The sequence below is a fragment of the Pan paniscus genome, chromosome 2 (assembly GCF_029289425.2).
Source record: "Pan paniscus chromosome 2, NHGRI_mPanPan1-v2.0_pri, whole genome shotgun sequence".
Classification (NCBI taxonomy): domain Eukaryota; kingdom Metazoa; phylum Chordata; class Mammalia; order Primates; family Hominidae; genus Pan; species Pan paniscus.
This window is the reverse complement of record NC_085926.1, coordinates 90,189,757-90,198,100: the sequence shown is the minus strand read 5'-3', so window position 1 is coordinate 90,198,100 and position 8,344 is coordinate 90,189,757. Positions and strand designations below refer to the sequence as shown.

Sequence of the window (8,344 nt, the reverse complement as noted above, 5' to 3'; positions counted from 1 at the left end):
CTAGTGTGTTTACAAATCACTTTGGGTTTTCCCCATGACTCAGGCCCAAAGTGATTGAAGGGTGATGATGTTTACAAATTAGTATTTCCTTTTCTGTGAAGCTTCAGGCTTGAGGCTTCAGTATCTTCAGCAAGAAAGTCCAACAGCTGCTGCCTTGCTGATGAGTTACAGGACTCAGAGACAGGCAGATATAAAGAGATGTAAAGACAAGGGCAGATGGCCAGAGTAGATGAATGAATGCTGACTTATCCTTCATGGTGCAATCCCCAGGCCCCGTTGGTAGCAAGTTCTTATAATGCCTCTTTTGCACCAAATACATCATATCAGATTGTTTTCCATGAGAAGCGAGATTGTTTTCCATGAGAAGCGTCCCTCAACAGGGTGCTCTCACTTTAGCCAAAAGCTGATATGGGTTTTTAAAAGTGAAGTAGCCTCTGTTGGAAATTCATATTGCTGTTTCAAAGCTGGAAAGTGGAGTATGTATTAAAATAACTTTTTCGATTTTCTTCACAAAGAAATTAAAAAGATTCCACCTAGGCAAATAGTTCAAATCCAAAAGACAAAACAGTTGTGTCACAATAAAACAACAAAGCAATTGAAAATTTAAAAAAAATTTGGAAAAATTTCATTCCAGGTATCACATACATTTATAAATCTATCAGCAGTTGATTTTTTTTTTTTTTTAATCAGAGTCTCACCCCATCGCCCAGGATGGAGTGCAGTGGCGCAATCTCGGCTCACTGCAACCTCCGCCTCCTGGGTTCAAGCGACTCTCCTGCCTCAGCCTCCCTAGTAGCTGGGATTACAGGCATGTGCCACTATGCCCAGCTATTTTTTTTTCTATTTTTATTAGAGACGAGGTTTCACCATGTTAGCCGGGATGGTCTGTATCTTCCGACCTAGTGATCCGCCTGCCTGGGCCTCCCAAAGTTCTGTGATTACAGGCATGAGCTACTGTGCCCAGCCCCAGTAGTTGATTTTTTTAAAAAGATTATACCTAACTTCAATTTTTCTTAATTGTAAAAAGTGAATGAAAGTTATTTTACAGTATCCTGTTTCTTAAAATTATCACATAATCTTATATTTAAGGCAGCTGGCTATTTTGATGAGCTTCTAGTTTTCTATTTAAATATTTAATATCAATGGCTTTGACAGTTTAATAAATACGATTGCTTAAAATAAAATGATGCTGATATTTTTACATTGTGGGCACACAGAAATATCCTGTAAAAATTTGCCTACACCCATATCTATACTATACAAGGTACTATAATAATTGAAAACAATAATCTAGATATTTTATCCATCCTAGTAGCATATGGATGCAACATTAATAGTTTGTACGTTACATAGCCAGATTTATATAATTCCATTTAGCCAGGCACATTGATTGTAAATTCAGTCTTTTAATTTGCCTTGGATATGAAACATTGTTATACATTATTTTTAAAACTCAAAAATAATTACATTGTTGAGAAGCATTGCATTATCTATTCTTAAAGAAAGTAAACAAGAACCTGGCTATCTTAAAAAACATTCCTTCCCTTTGGCAATGTAAAGCTATAACACGGTTGTCTCAGCTGCTACTTGGCATTCATACCAGACCCTTGAGCTGCCAGGCATATTTTTAATCCCACTCTCTCCTTTTTTTCCCAAGTAGTTTACAGTTACAGTATGGCACCCATAAGCTGCATCTCTCAAGGGATCTCTCAAGGAAATGTCCAACTGACAGCAGCAGGAACAGTCAAGCCTGAATCAGTTCAGGTCTTTCTATGAAGACTTTACTCACAAGTCGATATGCATCCAGCCATCTAACTCAGCGGAATTCTCAAAGACCAATTTATATTTCATATTTGCTCCTCTAAGGCATTCCTCCAGGGCAGAAATGTTCCAAAATCCACAATCCAGAAAATTTAAAGCTTCACCAAGTTTGCAGCAATATGCATGGCAATAAATTGTGTTTTTTTTTCCCCAACAGTAATGATGAAATGTTCATTTCAGTACTTTAAATGTTTTGCAAAGATTTCAAATTGCCAGTGTTAGCTATATGTAGATAGTGGCTTCCATATATATAAATGGTGATGGCATGCTCTTTTTTGTTCATTTAATCAGACTTTGTGTGTATGTGTCTGTGTGTCTGTATCAGTAAACACAAATGTCTGAGGCACGAAAACAAATGTAAAAACCTGCTATGTTGTGTTGAATGATAAAATGACAAGCAACTTGTCTTTGAGATCTGTATTAACAGACATTTTATAAGAAGGCAAAGTTAATGTGCCCCTGGAGCTACTATTTAAATGACTTTAACTTTATGGTCTTTTAATGTGGGACCCCTCAGCCTGGAAATGAGGTGGATTTTCCATCCTCTGACTCAAATCTGCTCAGCAGGGTAGCTTTCCTGCTATCCTCCCAGCAGCTGTTAGTAGCAAGAGAAACAGTGTACTGCAATAAAATTGATTGCTCCAACCTACACTGTTCTACAGCTCTCAGACAGCTCTACTTTTTGTTGGGTCTCTTAACACCTGCTCCCTAAAGCACCAGATCTTATCTCCAATTGGTCTAAATGCAAATTCCAAAAAGAGAATGGCTGCTTTGAAAAACCATAAGGCGGTTCTGTGAGAATTGTGAGGAATTGAGTGCCTGTTATTGCTGAGGTCTTCGTGAAGATAACAGGAAAGGTCTGCCAAGGCAGGGGTTTTATTGTGATTAAGATCTTAGCTCTAAATCAAGACATGGCAACCTGTATCCCTAAATCATTCCCGTGTAGACACTGGGGAGAAGGACAGTGTGCATTAAGTGAATTTCCAGCAATATTGAGCCTTACAAATTCCCCGGGTCTTCCTGGAAGACTCACATGTGGATAAGTAACACCTATTTGATATTTCCTTTCGGATTCCTGAGGATCAGTTGTCAGTCCTATTGAAATGTTCATTCTCAGTATAAGACTGGAGCTGATATTATCATGACTTGGTAACACAAGGAAACAGTTCAGCCTTAGGTGTCAAGGATGTTTCCAGTGATGGCAATATTGTTAATCTTAATTTGAAATTGCCACAGTACTTCATTTTAGCAATTTTTAAATGTCACTATGACTTTAAACTTGGGTTTCTGGTTATACCTTATTCCAATTTAGTACTGACATAATATTCAAATCAACTTTCAGGGAAGTTTTCCTAATGACATGCTCTGAATTATTAATTCTATCATAACACATTCCAGTGTTGCTGTATGATGCTTGAAGACATGTAAGGAAGGGGATTTGCACAAACATTTTATTTTTGTTAAATTCTGTTTGACCCACAATTTGGAGCATTATAAAATTTGGAAAACTAATTAAGTATAGCCATCATTTGTGACTTTAAAAGTATTTTACCAATAAGTTGGATATTTGAAACAACTTATACTTTCTCATGCCCTTTTAGTAAAAAATAGTTTTCAGTTTTTCTTTTAAAAACCCTCCAAGTTTGAAGTTGAAATAACTTATCCCAGAAAAAAATATCATGCAATATGCAGTAGCTGACCAAGCCAAATAACATTAGTGAAATAAGCAGTGGAAGAAATATGTATCTATTTTAGAAAGAAACATGAAGTTTATTTTTTCCTGTAAGAATTTTCTGCCCTAGTACATTACAAAACTTTCGCCACTCTGGAATAAACAAAAAAACCTATGAGGAGTTAGGTGGAAAAAATATAGAAAGCGGATTTGACTGGGGTTGTTAATATTACTCTTAGGATATTCTGTTTGGGAGTTCCTTGCACAGAACAGTGGGATTTCTGAGAAGACAATTTGACCATTGACAGAATTATGTCACTCCCAAGATTCTGCACTTTAGAAAGCCATTTTTTGCCTCCCAGTTTTTGCCTTAATAGTTACTCAGCAGATTTGCTTGCTCCAGGTAATTTGACATTAACTTTTACTGAAATATTTATATTAAAAAGTGAATATGCTGATATATTCATAGAATGTTAAGATACAGATCATTCTTTATGTATTTAAATATGATATCAAGACAGTTTCTGTAAAAAGACCACAGGTATATAGAAATTCCGTGGCAAAGTCAGAACAAGAATATTCAGAAGTATGGAAATAAAAAAGTACCTTATTTGTAAGTGAAAAGTTAGTTATCTGATTTCTGGAAATAGATATCCCTATTGTAGAATCTCATTGAAAAACCAAAAAATGAAATAAGAGAACTTGACTGATTTAAGTCTACCTAAGCAAAAGTGAACTAGATTTATTATTCTAATCTGAAAATCTGGATGAGAAAGAAATCATAGGAGAGTGGATTGATGTAAAGATATTGGTGGGCTGAAATGGGCAGTGGGTGGGGGGGGCATTGGGCTTGTCAAAAGAAAGGAGTTCTGTTTCCGATAATGTTTCCAGAATTTATCACATGTCAGTTCATGTTTACTTCTGGACATCAAAGGATGTGATCTTTTGTCAAGGTCTATAAGGGAAGGTATTTGTAATAGTTATTTATTGATGCAGAACAAATTATCCACATACTTGGGAGTTTAAAACATAAAACATTATTGTCTCATATTTCTATGAGTCAAAAATTTGAAGGCAGCTTAGCTGGATGGTTCTGGTTGAGGGTCAAGCCATGGTGTTGGCTGGAATTACTGTCATCTTAAAAACTTCACTGGAGCTGTAGCTACAGGATCCACTTACTGGATGGTTCAATTACATGACTCTAGCAGAAGGCATTGATTCCTTGATGATTTTTGAAAAGAAGCATCCATTCCTGTCCACATGGACCTCTACATGGAGTTGCTTGAGTATTCTGATGACATGGTATCTATTACCAGCTTTCACCAGAGCAAGTGATCCCAGAGAGAGTGAAGAGACAGATGCAAGGCCCTGCATGACCTCATATTGAAGGTCACACACCATCACTTCTACATAGTCTATTTGATAGAAGCAAGCCACTACATCCACCCAACGTTCAAGGGGTGGGGGATGAAGCTCCCTTTCTTAAAGGAAGGCATGTCAAAAAATTAGTAGATCTATTTTAAAACTACTACTCTCATTTAATATCATTTAACTTTATAAAAATTTTTATATGATATTCTGTTGTATCTTGATCTTTTTTTAACATCTTTATCTTCAGTCGTTGTTCCTAAAGTTCAGACACAATGCCACCTTCAAATGAACTGAAAAAGCACAATTTCATAATGAAAGCTATCTTATCTAGGGAAATGAAATTCCTGATTAAAATATTAAAATGTCAAAGAAAGTTAACATTTAAAAACATGTCAAGTAATGTATCTGATTACTGGACGTATACACTGTATAAACAAAAGAATATTGATTGTGAATCCTTAGAGAAATGACAGCCTTCTGTAAAAAACTGTGGAAGATGTATCTTCTATAGATGATAGAAACAAACGTGCATTTTAATCTCTACATATTGTTGCCTGGTAAACTGCATTAGATTAAATTAATTAGTTACTTTAAATAATTACCTCTCAGACTTCATCCTCCCCTCTTATTCTTTTGAGGGAGGGAAAGAATGATCATCAATATCAAGTGTCAGTTGCAGCAACACAACACAGAGAGCTGGCTTCATGCTTAGGAGACAACGCTGTGCCCCTTTCCTATAGTTGATGGTGCTCTACACTTTCAGAGAAACTTCTAGTACAAAGCATAAAAGTGATCCCTGAAAGAATAGTCTTGATAAATGATATGGTTTGGCTGTGTCCCCACCCAAATCTCATCTTGAATTGTAGTTCCCATAATTCCTACATGTCATGAGAGGGACTGGGTGGAGATAATTGAATCATGGGGCTGGTTTCCTCCATCCTGTTCTCATGATAGTCAGTAAATTCTCACAAGATCCGATGATTTTATAAGGAACTTCCCCCTTTGCTCAGCTCTCCTTCTTCTTCTCCCTGCCACCATGTGAAGGATATGTTGGCTTCCCCTTCTGCCATGACTATAAGTTTCCTGAGGCCTGCCTAGCCATGCTGAACTGTGAGTTAATTAAGCCTCTTTCCTATATAAATTACCCAGTCTCAGGTATGTCCTTATAGCAGCATAAGAATAGACTAATACAATAAATTATATTTTAAAGTTGAAATTGATGTTTGAATATAACTGCCTCAGAAAGGCATATGTCCTGTTTTGCTTAGGGTGCAATCCTGCATAAAGTCACTCAATGTGCTAGTGTCCCAAAGCATTAAACTGAAGAATTTCATAAGTCTTTTCTCATTCATTTAAAGGATAGCAATTAATACTTTTCTTACATTTCTGGATTAATCCTGATTCTTTCTTAAAGATAGTAGATTTTTATGTCATTTGTTGACATTTAGTAATGAATGAAGTATGTCTTCCAACATTTTAGGACTATTAACTTCTATTTAAATAACACATTTAGAGGCATAATTAGCAAGCATTTTTTGCAATATTTTAATTTGGCATGTTAAGTTTTCTAAAAGAATAAATTTCCATATGTATATGTAGTTGAATAATCTCAGCAATCTTATACAGGCCAGAATTTTAAGTTTTCATTACTTTTTATAGCTACACAAGAATCAAAATAATATTTTATTAAAACATTAATGGAAAAGATTTGATTGCAACAGTTTTTAATACCACAGAGTGTATTTGTTGATTCAGTTTTTTGGAGTGGGGAGAAAATTAGAAAAGGAGAACAAAGAGAATATTGACAAAAATATGGAATTTTTTTTATTTTTTATTTTTAGAGATAAGATATCACTCTGGGCTGGGTGCACTGGCTCACACCTGTAATCCTAGCACTCTGGGAGACTGAGGCAGGCGGATAACCTGAGGTTGGGAGTTCGAGACCAGCCTGACTGACATGGAGAAACCCTGTCTCTACTAAAAATACAAAATTAGCCGGGCATGGTGGCGCATGCCTGTAATCCCAGCTACTCAGGAGACTGAGGTAGGAGAATCACTTGAATCCGGGAGGAGGAGGTTGCGGGGAGCCGAGATGGAGCCATTGCACTCCATCCAAGGCAACGACAGTGAAACTCCGTCTAAAAAAAAAAAAAAAATTACTCTGTCACTATACTATAATAATACTAATAAAAATAAAAATTGTACAATTATAGTTCAGGACTTCAAGGTCTCCCTCTCAGATACTGATAGGAATATTAGACAGAAAATTTAGCAAAGACAAAGCAAATCTGAACACCTTTCAGAAAATAGGATCTAATTGACACATATAAAAATGTCCACCTGAAAACTGCAGAATATATACATATTTATTTCAAGCACCCGTGGAACATTTGCCAAAATAACCTGAACCATAAAACAAACCTTGACAAATTGAAAAGAATTGAAGTAATGTAGAGTTTGTGTTCTGTGACCAAAAATCCATAACAGAAAGAAACCTTTAAAATCTCTAAACACATAAAAAATAAACTACAAATTTCAAAATACTTCCTGGATAAAAGAAAAATTTAAAAATACATACATAAAAATTAATAAAAACAAAAACACAATTTATCAGAATACATAATATGCAGCCAAGGCAGTGCTGAGAGGAAAGCTTATAGCCCTAAATTCCTACATCAGAAAAGAGAAAACCACTCAAATCAATTACCTAACTTTCTACCTCTAGAAACTAGAAAAAGAAGAGCAAAATTAACACAAAGAAAGCAGAAGAAAGGAAATCTTAAAGATGAGAGCAAAAACCAAAGAAATCTAAAATTATTAACAGTGGGGAAAACCAATGAAACAGAAAACAGAATCTTTAAAACAATCAATAACATTAAAATCTCTAGCAAGACTCACAGAAATACGAAGCAAGAAGGCATAAATAATAAATATTGGGAATAAAATATAGGATATAATTACAAATCTTGCAGCTATTAAAAGATTAACAAGGAAATACTATGGATAACTTTACACTAATTTAGACAACTTAGAAGAAATTGAATGAGATAACCAGCAATAAAAAGAACAAATTATTGTTATATGCAACAGCTTGGATGAATCTTCAGAGAATTATGCTGAGTGAGACAAGCCAATCCTAAAAGATTATATACTTTATAATTCCATTTATATAACATTCTTGACATACAAAATTTACAAATGGAGGACCTGTTAGTGGTTGCCAGAAATGAGGGATAGCAGGTTGTAAGTACGTGTGGTTCTAAAAGAGCAACAGAAGGGATCCTGTAGTGATGAAACTGTTCAGTTTCTTCATTACCTGGTAATGAAACTGTTCAGTTTCTTGATTATGATGGCGGATATATGAATCTACACATGTAACATAATGCACAGATTAAACACCACACACACAAATAAGTAAAATGTATTTGGAGAAATCTAAGATTAGCAGATTGTATCAACATCAATAACATGGTTGTGCTA

The 8,344-nt window shown here is 35.3% G+C and overlaps 1 non-coding gene across 1 annotated transcript; it reads right to left on the bottom strand.

The window, feature by feature from the left end:
• Positions 1-5,464: 5,464 nt before the first annotated feature.
• On the bottom strand, positions 5,465-5,676 carry LOC112439537 (small nucleolar RNA U3). The gene has a single exon (XR_003027800.1). It is a non-coding gene; the product is annotated as a small nucleolar RNA U3 (small nucleolar RNA).
• Positions 5,677-8,344: the final 2,668 nt, after the last annotated feature.